A 9,192-nucleotide genomic window follows, 5' to 3' on the forward strand; every position below is an offset into this window, starting at 1 on the left:
TTTAATAGAGTACCGGACCAAAGCATTAACACATAGTGAATACATGAACTCCTCAAACTACGGTCATCACAGGGAGTGGTCCCGATTATTGTCACTTCGGGGTTGCCGGATCATAACACATAGTAGGTGACTATAGACTTGCAAGATAGGATCAAGAACTCTCATATATTGATGAAAACATAATAGGTTCAGATCTGAAATCATGGCACTCGGGCCCTAGTGACAAGCATTAAGCATAGAAAAGTCATAGCAACATCAATCTCGGAACATAGTGGATACTAGAGATCAAACCCTAACAAAACTAACTCGATTACATGATAAATCTCATCCAACCCATCACCGTCCAGCAAGCCTACGATGGAATTACTCACGCACGGTGGTGAGAATCATGAAATTGGTGATGGAGGAAGGTTGATGATGACGATGGCGACGGATTCCCCTCTCCGGAGCCCCGAACGGACTCCAGATCAGCCCTCCCGAGAGAGTTTAGGGCTTGGCGGCGGCTCCGTATCGTAAAACACGATGAATCTTTTTCCCTGATTTTTTCTCCCCGAACACGAATATATGGAGTTGGAGTTGAGGTCGGTGGAGCTCCAGGGGGCCATGAGGTAGGGGGCGCGCCTAGGGGGCAGGCGCGTCGCCCACCCTCTTGGCTAGGGTGTGGGCCCCCTGGCCTTGATTCTTTCATCAATATTTTTTATATATTCCAAAATAATTCTCCGTTGATTTTTAGGTCATTCCGAGAACTTTTATTTCTGCACAAAAATAACACCATGGCAATTCTTCTGAAAACAGCATCAGTCCGGGTTAGTTCCATTCAAATCATGCAAGTTAGAGTTCAAAACAAGGGCAAAAGTGTTTGGAAAAGTAGATACGACGGAGATGTATCAACTCCCCCAAGCTTAAACCTTTGCTTGTCCTCAAGCAATTCAGTTGATAAACTGAAAGTGATAAAGAAAAACTTTTAGAAACTCTGTTTGCTCTTGTTGTTGTAAATATGTAAAGCCGGCATTCAAGTTTTCAGCAAAGATTATGAACTAACCATATTCATAATAACATTTAGGTCTCATGTTTACTCATATCAATGGCATAATCAACTAGCGTGCAATAATAATAAATCTAGGATGACAACACTTTCTCAAAACAATCATGATATGATATAACAAGATGGTATCTCGCTAGCCCTTTCTGAGACCACAAAACATAAATGCAGAGCACCTTTAAAGATCAATGACTGACTAGACATTGTAATTCATGGTAAAAGAGATCCAACCATAGTCATACCCAATATAAATTAATAGTAATGGATGCAAACGACAGCAGTGCTCTCCAGCTGGTGCTTTTTAATAAGAGGGTGATGACTCAACATAAAAGTAAATAGATAGGCCCTTCGCAAAGGGAAGCAGGGATTTGTAGAGGTGCCAGAGCTCGATTTTGAAATAGAGATAAATAATATTTTGAGCGGCATACTTTCATTGTCAATATAACAATCGAGAGATGGCAATATCTTCCATGCTACACACATTATAGGCGGTTCCCAAACAGAATGGTAAAGTTTATACCCCCCCTCCACCAACAAGCATCAATCCATGGATTGCTCGAAACAACGAGTGCCTCCAACTAACAACAGTCCCAAGGGGAGTTTTGTTTGCAATTATTTTGATTTGATTTGCATAAAGCATGGGACTGGGCATCCCGGTGACCAGCCATTTTCTCATGAATGAGGAGCGGAGTCCACTCCTCTTGAGAATAACCCGCCTAACATGGAAGATACTGCTACCTCTTGAGCACTGCGTTGGTTTCCCCCGAAGAGGAAGGGATGATGCAGCAAAGTAGCGTAAGTATTTCCCTCCATTTTTGAGAACCAAGGTATCAATCCATTAGGAGACTACGCGCGAGTTCCTCGCACCTGCACAAAACAAATAAATCCTCGCAACCAACGCGATAAGGGGTTGTCAATCCCTACACGGCCACTTACGAGAGTGAGATCTGATAGATATTATAAGATAATATTTTTGGTATTTTTGTGATAAAGATGCAAAGTAAAGTAAAAGAAAAGTAAAAGGCAAAGGAAATAACTAAGTAGTAGGAGATTAATATGATGAAGATAGACCCGGGGCCATAGGTTTCACTAGTGGCTTCTCTCGAGAGCATAAGTATTCTATGGTGTGTGAACGAATTACTGTTGAGCAATTCACAGAATTGAGCATAGTTATGAGAATATATAGGCATCACGTCCGAGACAAGTAGACCGACTCCTGCCTGCATCTACTACTATTACTCCACTCATCAACCGCTATCCAGCATGCATCTAGAGTATTAAGTTAATGAAAACAGAGTAACGCCTTAAGCAAGATGACATGATGTAGAGGGATAAACTCATGCAATATGATGAAAACCCCATCTTGTTATCCTCGATGGCAACAATACAATACGCGCCTTGCTGCCCCTACTGTCACTGGGAAAGGACACCGCAAGATTGGACTCAAAGCTAAGCACTTCTCCCATTGCAAGAAAGATCAATCTAGTAGGCCAAACCAAACTGATAATTCGAAGACACTTGCAAAGATAACCAATCATACATAAAAGAATTCAGAGAAGATTCAAATATTGTCCATAGATAGACTAGATCATAAACCCACAATTCATCGGTCTCAACAAACACACTGCAAAAAGAAGATTACATCGAATAGTTCTCCACAAGAGAGGTGGAGAACATTGTATTGAGATCCAAAAAGAGAGAAGAAGCCATCTAGCTACTAACTATGGACCCGTAGGTCTGATGTGAACTACTCACACTTCATCAGAGGGGCTATGGTGTTGATGTAGAAGCCTTCCGTGATCGATGCCCCCTCCGGCGGAGCTTCGGAATAGGCCCCAAGAAGGGATCTCGTGGATACATAAAGTTGCGGCGGTGGAATTAGGGTTTTGGCTCCGTATCTAATCGTTTGGGGGTACGTAGGTATATATAGGAGGAAGGAGTGCGTCGGTGGAGCAACAGGGGGCCCATGAGGGTGGAGGGTGCGCCTGGGGGGGGGGGTAGGCGCCCCCCCTACCTCGTGGCCTCCTCTTTTGTGTCTTGACGTAGGGTCCAAGTCTCCTGGGTCTTGTTCGTTGAGAAAATCACGTTCCCGAAGGTTTCATTCTGTTTGGACTCCGTTTGATATTCCTTTTCTTTGAAACCCTAAAATAGGCAAAAAAAACAACAATTTTGGGTTGGGCCTCCGGTTAATAGGTTAGTCCCAAAAATAATATAGAAGTGGATAATAAAGCCCAATAATGTCCAAAACAGTAGATAATATAGCATGGAGCAATCAAAACTTATAGATACGTTGGAGACGTATCAAGCATCCCCAAGCTTAATTCCTGCTCGTCCTCGAGTAGGTAAATGATAAAAATAGAATTTTTGATGCGGAGTGCTACTTGGCATAATTTTAATGTAATTCTTCTTAATTGTGGTATGAATATTCAGATCCGAAAGATTTAAGACAAAAGTTTATATTGACATAAAAATAATAATACTTCAAGCATACTAACAAAGAAATTATGTCTTCTCAAAATAACATGGTCAAAGAAAGTTCATCCCTACAAAATCATATAGTTTAGTCATGCTCCATTTTCGTGACACAAGAATGCTCTCATCATGCACAACCCCAATGACAAGCCAAGCAATTGTTTCATACTTTAGTAATCTCAAACCTATAAACTTTCACGCAATATATGAGCGCGAGCCATGGATATAGCACTATGGGTGGAATAGAATATAATGAGGGGGGTTATGTGGAGAAGAAAAAAAAGGAGAAAGTATCACATCAACGAGGCTAATCAATGGGCTATGGAGATGCCCACCGATTGATGTTAATGCAAGGAGTAGGGATTGCCATGCAACGAATGCACTAGAGCTATAAACGTATGAATGCTCAACAAAAGAAACTAAGTGGGTGTGCATCCAACTTGCTTGCTCACGAAGACCTAGGGCACTTGAGGAGGCCCATTGCTGGAATATACAAGCCATGTTCTATAATGAAAATTCCCACTAGTATATGAAAGTGAAAAAACAAGAGACTCTCTATCATGAAGATTACGGTGCTACTTTGAAGCACAAGTGTGGCAAAGGATAGTAACATTGTCCCTTCTCTCTTTTTATCTCATTTTTTATTTGTCCTTTCTCTTTTTTTATATGGCTTCTCTCTTTTTTTATAATTCCTCACTTGGGACAATGCTCTAGAAAATGATGGTCATCACACTTGTATTTATTTACAACTCAATGATTATAACTCGATACTAGAACAAAGTATGACTCTATATGAATGCCTCCGGCATTGTACCGGGATATGCAATGGACCAAGAGTGACATGTATGAAAGAATTATGAATGGTGGCTTTGCCACAAATACTATGTCAACTACATGATCATGCTAAGTAATATGACAATAATGAATGTGTCATGATAAACGGAATGGTGGAAAGTTGCATGGCAATATATCTCGGAATGGCTATGGAAATGCCATAATAGGTAGGTATGGTGGCTGTTTTGAGGAAGATATAAGGAGGTTTATGTGTGAAAGAGTGTATCATATCACAGGGTTTGGATGCACCGGTGAAGTTTGCGCCAACTCTCAATGTGAGAAAGGGCAATGCACGGTACTGAAGAGGCTAGAAAGGATGGAAGGGTGAGAGTGCGTATAATCCATGGACTCAACATTAGTCATAAAGAACTCACATACTTATTGCAAAAATCTACAAGTCATCAAAAACCTCGGCACTACGCGCATGCTCCTAGGGGGATAGATTAGTAGGAAAAGACCATCGCTCGTCCCCGACCGCCACCCATAAGGAGGACAATCAAATAACACCTCATGTTTCAAATTTGTTACATAACGTTTACCATACGTGCATGCTACGGGACTTGCAAACTTCAACACAGGCATTTCTCAATTTCACAACTACTCAACTAGCACGACTTCGATATTATTACCTCCATATCTCAAAACAATCATCAAGCATCAAACTTCTCTTAGTATTCAAAACACTCATAAGAAAATTTTACTAATCTTGAATACCTAGCATATTAGGATTTTAAGCAAATTACCATGCTATTTAAGACTCTCAAAATAATCTAAGTGAAGCATGAGACATCAATAGTTTCTATAAAACAAATTCAGCACCGTGCTCTAAAAGATATAAGTGAAGTACTAGAGCAAAACTATATAACTCAAAAGATATAAGCGAAGCACATAGAGTATTCTAATGAATTCCAAATCATGTATGGCTCTCTGAAAAGGTGTGTACATCAAGGAGGATTGTGGTAAACTAAAAAGTAAAGACTCAAATCATACAAGACGCTCCAAGCAGAACACATATCATGTGGCGAATAAAAATATAGCTCCAAGTAAAGTTACCGATAGAAGTAGATGAAAGAGGGGATGCCTTCCAGGGCATCCCCAAGCTTTGGATTTTAGGTGTCCTTAGATTGTCTTGGGGGTGCCATGGGCATACCCAAGCTTAGGCTCTTGCCACTCCTTGTTCCATAATCCATCAAATCTTTACCCAAAACTTGAAAACTTCACAACACAAAACTCAAAGTAGAAAATCTCATGAGCTCCATTAGCGAAAGAAAACAAAAGACCACTTCAAGGTACTGTAATGAACTCATTCTTTATTTATATTGGTGTTAACCTACTGTATTCCAACTTCTCTATGGTTTATAAACTATTTTACTAGCCATAGATTCATCAAAATACGAAAAACAGAATCTGTCAAAAACAGAACAGTCTGTAGTAATCTGTAGCTAGCACAAGATCTGGAACCCCAAAAATTCTAAAATAAATTTCTGGATGTGAGGACTTTATCTATTAATCATCTGCAAAAATAATTAACTAAATAGCACTTCCAAATAAAAATGTCAGCAGTTCTCGTGAGCGCTAAAGTTTCTGTTTTTTACAGCAAGTGTAACAAGACTTTCCCCAAGTCTTCCCACCGGTTCTACATGGCACAAACACTAACTAGACACAAAAAAACACAACCAAAACATAGTCTAGATAAATTATTTATTACTAAACAGGAGCAAAAAGCAAGGAATAAAAATAAAATTGGGTTGCCTCCCAACAAGCGCTATTGTTTAACGCCCCTAGCTAGGCATAACAAGCAAGGATAGATCTAGGTATTGCCATCTTTGGTAGGCAATCCATAAGTGGCTCTCATAATAGATTCATAAGGTAATTTAATTTTATTTCTAGGAAAGTGTTCCATGCCTTTCCTTAATGGAAATTGGAATCTAATATTTCCTTCCTTCATATCAATAATTGCACCAATCGTTCTAAGGAAAGCTCTACCAAGAATAATAGGACATGAAGGATTGCAATCATGTCAAGAACAATAAAATCTATAGGCACATAATTCCTATTTGCAACAATAAGAACATCATTAATTCTTCCCATAGGTTTCTTAATAGTGGAATCCGCAAGGTGCAAGTTTAGAGAGCAATCATCAAAATCACGGAAACCTAACAAATCACACAAGGTCTTTGGAATCGTGGAAACACTAGCACCCAAATCACATAAAGCATAGCATTCATAATCTTTAATTTTAATTTTAATAGTTGGTTCCCATTCATCATAAAGTTTTATAGGGATAGAAACTTCCAATTCAAGTTTTTCTTCATAAGATTGCATCAAGGCATCAACGATATGTTTAGTAAACGCTTTATTTTGACTATAAGCATGAGGAGAATTTAGCATGGAGTGCAACAAGGAAATACAATCAATCAAAGAGAAATTTTCATAGTTAAATCCCTTGAAATCCATAATAGTGGGTTTAGAAACATCTAGGGTTTTAATTTCTTCAATCCCACTTTTATCAATTTTAGCATCAAGATCAAAAAATTCCGAATTCTTGGAACGTCTTCTAGGTAAAGGTGGATCATATTAAGTCCCATCATTATCAAGATTCATATTGCAAAACAAAGATTTAATAGGGGACACATCAATAACTTTTAGATCTTCATCTTTATTTTCATAGGAACTAGAAGAACACGCTCTTATAAAGGCATCTTTCTTAGCACGCATCCTAGCGGTTCTTTCTTTGCACTCATCAATGGAAATTCTCATGGCTTTGAGAGACTCATTGATACCATGCTTAGGTGGAATAGATCTAAGTTTCAAAGAATCAACATCAAGAGAAATTCTATCAACGTTCCTAGCCAACTCATCATTCTTAAGCAATTTTTCTTCAATCAAAGCATTAAAATTCTTTTGCGAAGTAATAAATTATTTAATATTAGATTCAAAATCAGAGGGCATCTTATTATAATTTCCATAAGAATTATTGTAGGAATTACCATAATTATTAGAGGGATTACTAGGATAAGGCCTAGGATTGAAATTTCCTCTATATGTGTTGTTACCAAAATTGTTCCCACCAACAAAATTCACATCCATAGATTCATTATTATTCTCAATGAAAGTTGACAAGGGCATATCATTAGGACAGAAGAAACACTCTTACTAGCAAATAATTTCATAAGTTCATCCATCTTTCCACTCAAAACATTAATTTCTTCTACCGCAAATAATTTCATATGGAAAGCTCGTAAGCAATGGATCGGTGATAGAGAATTATGCCGGATGCGGTTCATCATGTAACAGTCATAACCTAGGGTGACACAGAACTAGCTCCGGTTCATCAATGTAATGTAGGCATGTATTACGAATATAGTCATACATGCTTATGGAAAAGAACTTGCATGACATCTTTTGTCCTACCCTCCCATGGGAGTGGGGTCCTATTGGAAACTAAGGGATATTAAGGCCTCCTTTTAATAGAGTACCGGACCAAAGCATTAACATATAGTGAATACATGAACTCCTCAAACTACGGTCATCACCGGGAGTGGTCCCGATTATTGTCACTTCGGGGTTGTCGGATCATAACACATAGTAGGTGACTATAGACTTGCAAGATAGGATCAAGAACTCTCATATATTGATGAAAACATAATAGGTTCAGATCTGAAATCGTGGCACTCGGGCCCTAGTGACAAGCATTAAGCATAGCAAAGTCATAGCAACATCAATCTCAGAACATAGTGGATACTAGGGATCAAACCCTAACAAAACTAACTCGATTACATGATAAATCTCATCTGACCCATCACCATCCAGCAAGCCTACGATGGAATTACTCACGCACGGCGGTGAGCATCATGAAATTGGTGATGGAGGAAGGTTGATGATGACGATGGCGATGGATTCTCCTCTCCGGAGCACCGAACGGACTCCAGATCATCCCTCCCGAGAGAGTTTAGGGATTGGCGGCGGCTCCGTATCGTAAAACGCAATGAATCTTTCTCCCTGTTTTTTTTCTCCCCGAACACGGATATACAGAGATGGGGTTAAAGTCGGTGGAGCTCCAGGGGGCCCACGAGGCAGGGGGCGCACCCAGGGGGGCAGGCGCGCCCCCACCCTCGTGGCTAGGGTGTGGGCCCCCTCGCCTTGATTCTTTCGCCAATATTTTTTATATATTCCAAAATAATTCTCCGTTGATTTTTAGGTCATTCCGAGAACTTGTATTTCTACACAAAAATAACACCATGGCAATTCTACTGAAAACAGCGTCAGTCCGGGTTAGTTCCATTCAAATCATGCAAGTTAGAGTCCAAAACAAGGGCAAAAGTGTTTGGAAAAGTAGATACGACGGAGATGTATCACATGGCTCGGCCAGAAAGAATGAGAAACTTGGTTTTTTAATTCCTGTAATTCCAAAACACACCTGAAAATCATGAAGCTTGGCATGGTCTCATGACATGGCACCAACATGCTGTGGTAATTTTTCTGTCCGATTTGCGAAGGCCCACACATTTACAATCAACAAAGTCATTTTGGAACAAGTGTTGTCACGTTACAAATCAAAAACACAAGTATTATTGAAATCGTGGGCGTTCGACTTACCAATTATGTGCGGCCATGCGTCCCCTTTTTTTATTGGCTAGGAGGTGTCGTGCGGGGTAGCTATTTGAGTATGGGAGGCGTGTGATCAGACCCCTGCGCGTTCTCATAGGGAGGAGAGCCCTTTGACCGCTACCCGTCGCGCACGTCCCTCCCAAGTCCCAACGTCTCCATTAATGGCGCCCAAGCACCTGTTCTACGGCGTGGATATATGTCTCAATGGACTGAGATTTAAGAGACAAAAATGA

Source organism: Triticum urartu, chromosome 3 (genome assembly GCF_003073215.2).
Source record: "Triticum urartu cultivar G1812 chromosome 3, Tu2.1, whole genome shotgun sequence".
NCBI classification, from domain to species: Eukaryota; Viridiplantae; Streptophyta; class Magnoliopsida; order Poales; family Poaceae; genus Triticum; species Triticum urartu.